The sequence below is a fragment of the Phalaenopsis equestris genome, unplaced genomic scaffold (genome assembly GCF_001263595.1).
Source record: "Phalaenopsis equestris unplaced genomic scaffold, ASM126359v1 Scaffold000674, whole genome shotgun sequence".
Classification (NCBI taxonomy): Eukaryota; Viridiplantae; Streptophyta; class Magnoliopsida; order Asparagales; family Orchidaceae; genus Phalaenopsis; species Phalaenopsis equestris.
In genome coordinates this window covers 1-7267 of record NW_018165114.1, presented here as the reverse complement: position 1 = coordinate 7267, position 7267 = coordinate 1, and positions in this window count along the sequence as shown.

Below are 7267 nucleotides of genomic sequence, written 5' to 3'. Positions count from 1 at the left end.
TTAAAGTGCAATATCACCTGCAATATCACCAAAAATAAGTATAAAATTTGGGTATAAAAATGCATATATTTTTGGTGTATCAAAATCCACCAAGCTTAAATGTTACATATCCTCAAGTAACTCATGGTAAGGATTTTAACTTCTAGATTTTCATATCTCAGTTCACTAAATACAATATAATAACTTAAGAAAATTTAAAATAACTCCAGTTAATACTAAAGGTATAAAAATATCTAGTAGTCAAGTCTAAGATTTTTTATTCTCTATTCTTTTCAAGGAAAATTACAAATTATTCATATTAAAGCCACTTGGAGTATCCATATGAAAAAGAACTTCATCAAATTTTACTGAAATATAAGTTTAGAAAATGTAGCCAAACTTTCTTATTTAAGTTGAATCAAGTGAAGCCAATTTCTAATTAGGCATCTCCTCAAGCTTGTCCTCACAACTTTTTTTGTTTTTTTTTCTTTTCTTTTCTTTTCCAGGATCATTTTCAATCCTTTTTCTTTTCTTTTCTTTTTTTTTTTCTTTTCTCTTTTTTTTTCTTACTTGAGGATTACTATATTTAGACAGCCTTTAATGATTTTGAATTTCACTATCCTCTTTTTAAAGTTAAAAAATTTTCACATTCCTTCATTTATAAATTTATATTAGCTTTAAAGATCTTTCATAAAGTTTTAATCTTTTCTTCTTACATAAATCTTTAAGATTTTTAATACTTCAAAAATACAAATTCCTTTACTTAACATAGAAAAACAGTTGTTTTATTCTGTAACCAAATATCTTAATCTCTAAAATTAACCGTTATTATTTAAAAAAAGATTACTTAAGTTTACTATATATTTAAAAACATAAATATTGTTATCTAAAGTTACCCTCTAATACCAAAAGTCATGTTAAACTTTTAAAATATTTTGAAAATATAACTAGTTGAGGACAAATAAAATTAAGTCTCTTTTCTTTTTAAAAAGGAATTTTTCTTCCCCCCAAACTTAAATTTTTTAATGATTTTGCATGAAAAACTGAAAAATAAATGGTGAATGGTTCTTCCCCCCAAACTTAAATTTTTTAAAGATTTTGCATGAAAAACTGGAAAATAAATGGTGAATGGAAACATCTAATACATAAAGAAAAGACATACCTGTTGAAGGTTCTGATATGAAATTTAACTATGAAATATTGCAGTTGCTAATATGAAAAACTAAAAAAATTTAAACATTAAATAGCACATAATACATATAAAATTTTACTGAGAAAGAATTAATGACAAATACATCCAACAAAGTACTAAAAACAAATAACTTCCAACAGTTTCACAAATCTAAAGTTCACAACACAGCATACAAAAAAATAGAGTACCAAAAAAATAGAGTACCATAGTCCACAAACAAATAGTCTTAACAATAAAGTACAATTAAACAAAAAAATAAATTAAAAAAAATCTAACACACATATCACCAATCATCATCTTCTTCTTCTTCTTCCACGTCCAACTTCTGCTCTGATATGGAGTAAAAAACAAGGTGAGTAAGAAACTGAACTGAGTGATCACCCTTCATATATCTGACTATTGCATCATCATAAGCAGCATCAATTTCGAATTTTTTTAACATATCAAATCATCAATGTGAGCATTTCTCCCCTCCATATTTTCCATTCTATGATCTATTCTCAAGATATCTCCTTATTGGATCATCATCTGCTCCAAAAGTTCCTAAATAGTAGGGGTGCTAGAAGTACTTTAAGTAGAAGGAATATCCCTGGCCCTACTTGTAGATCTCCATCCAACATGAGATTCATAAGTTTTAATATTAGCAGATCCAATAGGTCTTAGAGGTTCAATCCTCTCCTCATCTGCTCTATGCTCAACTTGTTCCTGTTCACATAATGTGAAGATCAGTGTAGGGTGAGCTAAATCACAAGTGGTTTCTCTCAAAGCAATAAGTCGAGTGTTCTTATAAATAATAGAGCCTACATTTATCTTCATCACCTGCTGGATACAAAAGTTCAAGATGGCTCTATCTTTTGTTACCTTACTATGATAGTTTGTTGGTATCATTCTTCCAAAAATAAAGTTGTGCCAGGCCTTCGATACTACATTTAACATAGAAAGAGAAAAGTTTACCTTAACTCCATTCTTCACCTTCCAGGTTCCTCTTCCATCAGTAAGAAAAGAAATAACCTCATCCAAGGCTTCATTTTTTTCCAGAAAATGATTTGTACTGGCAGCTATACACATCTTCTAACTAATAAAAATCATTAATCTTCATTGGAGTAAACTCCATCATTTTCCCTCGAACAAACACATAGTCTTCAAAAGTCTCCTTGAAATTGACATAGAACTCCATCACTACACCAATAATTGCCTCGACAGTAAAGTAGCAAAACTTTTCCCACTGCTGAGCATTGATTAATCTCTCGACTTCTCCTCCCAGATTTTTAAATCCTCGATCCAGAATCATATTTTTAGTTGAAAGTAAACTATTGAAGCAAATATTGGCCTTGTAGTTGACAAATCTTTGATTATAAAAATCTACTTTTCTCTTTCCTTTGCTCATTCCAGGTGCCATGGTAAATCTAAGAAATTTTGATAAAATAAAATAAATTCCAAAAAATTTCGAAAATAAAAATGTGAAACTTTTTAAACTTAAATCTACTAAGTAAGAGTTCTTCACCAAAAGATTTTCTCAAAATCTTCCAAAAAAATATCAAAATTTTGGATCTCGGCAATGTAGGATAAATCCTTAGTGAAAATAAAAAATTTTGAGTTCAAATTGCAGCTCTTACCTAGAGAAGACGAAACCCAAACTTTGTTTGCCTTAAAATCGCCTCTAATCCGAACAATAGGAAGTCCTAGGTGCAAAAACGGAGGTTGAAGGTGACTCAAAGGTTAAAAATGGTGTTTTACTGTGCAAATGGTGAATTTTAAGGTTGTTTGGGTTGGTGGGTTGTTGCCGGCCCCCGTGTCGGCGCCGTCGGCGCTAGTGGCCAGAAATTCATATTTTGATTCTTTTTTCAATTTCAATTTTCTCACAATATACTCCAAAGTTTATTTAATCTTTTTGAACACTAATTTTCATTTTAACATAATTCACAAGCAAGCAATTTCACAAACACACCAAACTAACTTTTATATACGAAAATACACTTTTTACAAATACATTTTTCTAATCATACTTCCACATTCTTAAAATAAACTAAATTATAATTCAGCGTTGAAATCAAGCCAAAACACTAGAACGCTGACATAAAACTATGCACACAAATAGAGTTCTGAAGCAAAGTAATGTAAATGAAATCCACAGAATTACATTAAAAACATAAGTATTTTAAACTAGTAAAAAGTTTAACTTCTTCAATTATTCAACCTCTTCTTTAGTGCTTTCTCCTCTTCTAATATCTCCCATAGACTGGTAATGGACATACAAATAGTAGAAGGGTCGGTTCAAGATGTGATCGGTTGAATTTTCATCGATCCATCCATTTTTCTTGAACATCTGTACGAATCCTGCTTCAACTGTTCCAGTATGATCAAAGTTCTCCTTCATTCTCCAATCTAGGTGATCAAAAAGGTAGTTAAGATTTTCTATTGTATTCGTAATACTCTGAAGTTCTGTTTCTATTTTCTTCATTCTCTTCTCTAAAGATATTAAACTTCCAATTGCTGGTGGCATCAATGGTGTTGAAGCATGTGATGAATGATCCATGATAATATCTAATGCTTCCTTTCCATTTACTATATAATTGCCATTAACATGAATCATGGGCTCCCGAGGTAATAAAATTTTTTCGCAACTTTCATCTGGAACTTGAGATTGACTGCGAAGTACAAAAGTTATAGAAGGATGCCCAAGTCCATATATTGACCCATTCATAATAATACCCATATCAGATTTGAAAATAATTGACCCAACATCAATGGATTTTTCCATTTGAATGCAATAGTTTAAAATGACACTTTCTTTTGTAACTCTACTAATCTTAATGGTAGGGAGTAGTTTTGCAGATATGAAGAAATGTCATCTTTTTGAAATTAGATTAAGCAGTGAAGCAGATAAACTAATATAACCCTTATCTCTGATTTCCCAATTATCATGTTCATCCATCATAAATTTATATACTTCTTGCATCATATCTTTCGTTGGGATAAAATTTGTATAATGACTAATTGGAACGTTTTCTATCATATACAAATCATTAATTCGAGCCAGAGTAAATGATACAGCCTTACCTCAAATGAAGACGACTCCTTGGGTAATTCCATATAAGTTAGCATAAAACTCCTTGACTATGGGTATAGTAACTGCAACGGTAGTGTCGCATAGAACTTCCCAACATCTCTGTACAGTGATTTTCTCACAATCTGTGAGCTTGGATTACTCAATCCATGATTGACAAAGCCTCTCTCTTTGATAAGTCTCTTTTTCGAAATTACTTTGTCATATAATCTCTACGTGTCAAAACTGATAAACTTTCTTCTACTGAAAACTCCATACCTAGAAGTTTTTATGTAATTGGAAGCCATGGAAATAAAAATTTGGAAGTTTTTGGTCATCCAAGGCAGTTTTTAGGCTTCTAAAAACACCTCTCGGCAGTTATTTAGGAGTGCAATATCGCCAATGTCTGCCACATTAATCTTGAATGTACAAAACTGCTCGGGACACCGTCGGCGCTCCCGATGGTGTTGTTGGCGCCATGGTCCGTGTAGACTGGCATCGTTGGCACCCATTCTCGCGCTAGAGGCCAAAATTGCGTCTCTTATTTCTTGTTCAATTTGATTGTAATTTTTTTTCTCCAATACCAATGTTTGTCTTCATTTATGATATATAAAATTGTGTAGGATTCAAAAACATTATTATTTCCTAAGAAAACTCATTAAACAAAATAATATATATATATATATATATATATATATATATATATATATATATATCGTCTTACTTATGCTTGAAAAGGTGCATTTCACTTTTTAAAAGTTAAAATGGTGGTATTATTTATGTGATATGAAAGATTTGGGTGGTATAAGTTTAAAAGCTTAGTTTAGGATTTAAATATGTAAATACATAGGAATTGGGTGATATGTATGTAAATGCCACTAATTTTAATAAAAGTTTACAATATCCGACATTTTTTCACCATTTTGTTTTTCTTTTTTGTGCATTTCCCTTGATTTTTTAGATGTTTTAGATGTAACATGTCGATTACTTTATGTAGACAATTCCATCATTTAGTTTTTAAGATGCCAGGATTGTTAGACATCCGCTTGTCTAATTCATCTCTTGAGTATGAGATCGTTTATATTGTTGGTTTTCATTTTTTATGTTGCTTTGTAGAATCACCTTAAAACTTGTTTTTGATCTCTGATGCATTGCATGAACGTGCTCAAATTTTTAATGCATCTTATAAAGCATCATTTATTCTTATTTATGTGTTCTTGAACGGTACTTGGACTCTAAAATGCAGGTTGAGTGCACAATCCCTAAAGATGATGGTTCTTTGGCATCTTTTGTCGGATTTAGGGTGCAACATGACAATGCTAGAGGCCCCATGAAGGGAGGAATTAGATATCACCCTGAGGTGAGCTCAAAATTAATTTTTTTCTCACCCTACACACTTTCACTCAGTACCGCACCTTTTTTTTCTCTTTTTCTCTATATGAAATTGAGACGAACACAAATTGTTAGAATGAGGGTATTCGTAATAATTGCCTTGCTTATTAAATTTCATATGAGTTTCATCCCCCATTAAAAAAAAGAGTAATCATATTGGTATTATTTTGATAATGTCCCCAAAATTTTAATATTTCACTATCGTTTCCTAGAAACTTCTAGATTTATATTATTACACTTCTTATGATAATTTTGTGATATATATTCTATAAAGATACAAAATATTTCAGGGAATATTTTTGCAAGCTTTAAATATTTCTCCCTTAAATTGTTTTACCTTTGTCAAACTTTTGTTTCGCTCCAATAAAATATTAAAATTTTGGGTAAGAAGTGATGTTTTCACGTATGTTTTTATTTTTTTCTAAAAGGATAAATTATGTATAATTACTCTTCAAATATTGTTTTAAGAGCCACTTCTATCATGGGACATGCTAGATTTTAATAATTAGGTTAGAATAATTTATTACTTTGAAGGTTCAAACCTTAAATTTTATTATTTCTATTTTAGATTTAGTTCTTTGCATGTTCTAATTGTTTTACATGTGTTGTGTTGCACATATTTTAAATTACTAATTTACTAAATGAGCTCATTAAATTTTATAACATTTTTTTTAAAAAAATCATTTATTTACAAATAAAAAAATTTCATTGAATCATGATTTTGTTCACCTTTTTTTTCATCTCCCAGAGGTGGTTCGATCTAAATCCTTTATGTAACCACCCTACTCTTGGAGTTTTCTCCTTAAGCAAAATCTTGAACCTTTAGGATTATAGTCTTTTTTAGATTCTATTGCATTAGTAGCTTTCTCTTCTCAAGACTTCCCAAGAACTTGATCTTCAAGGTGAGTGGCTCTAGTTAGCTTTGACTTTCACCCTTTTCCTCTCAAGAAGCCTCATGAATTCACCCTTACTAGTGAGTTGTTTCAATCATCTTTGAGCGGCATCTTTTTCTTTTGGACTTTCTTGAGAACTTATCTTGAGCGACGAGTAGTTTTGAATAGCATTGGCCAATTCTCTTTTTCTCTCAAGATCCATTTGGTCATAGCAAGCCTTTTTCTCTTGAAAGTCTTTTTAAGAAGTATCCCTTGGCAGTGAGTGATTCAATTCAACCTTAGGGCTTACAACTTGGCTTTATAGAAATTGCCTCTATTAGTTCATCTCAAGAATTTGCTCTCAATGAGTTCATTTGGTTAGTGTTAGGGACAATGTTGTATTCTCTTGTAACTCGAATCATTAAGTTCATCTCGGTGATTTTTCTCTCTTAGTAACTTCATCCATGCCTCCCTTATGGATTACATATTCTCCCCATGGGAACTTGTCTTAGTGTTTCATTCTTAGGACTCATACTGTGCATTCCACCCATTTTCCCCCACCCATTCTCATTGTCGGAGCTCGATTTTGAGCTCGAAACCCTGCCGGAAATAAGGACAGAGCCCAATACACCTCCACACTCCACCAAACTTCAATTACTTGTGCCCACACCTTCGCAAGAGTGAAAGAAGCCAAAGCCTCATCAAATCCCCCTTCCACAGAACCTCTACCATAGCTTTAGACCAACACCCGAATCCGACCATGATCGAATTCATACCTAGGCCTTA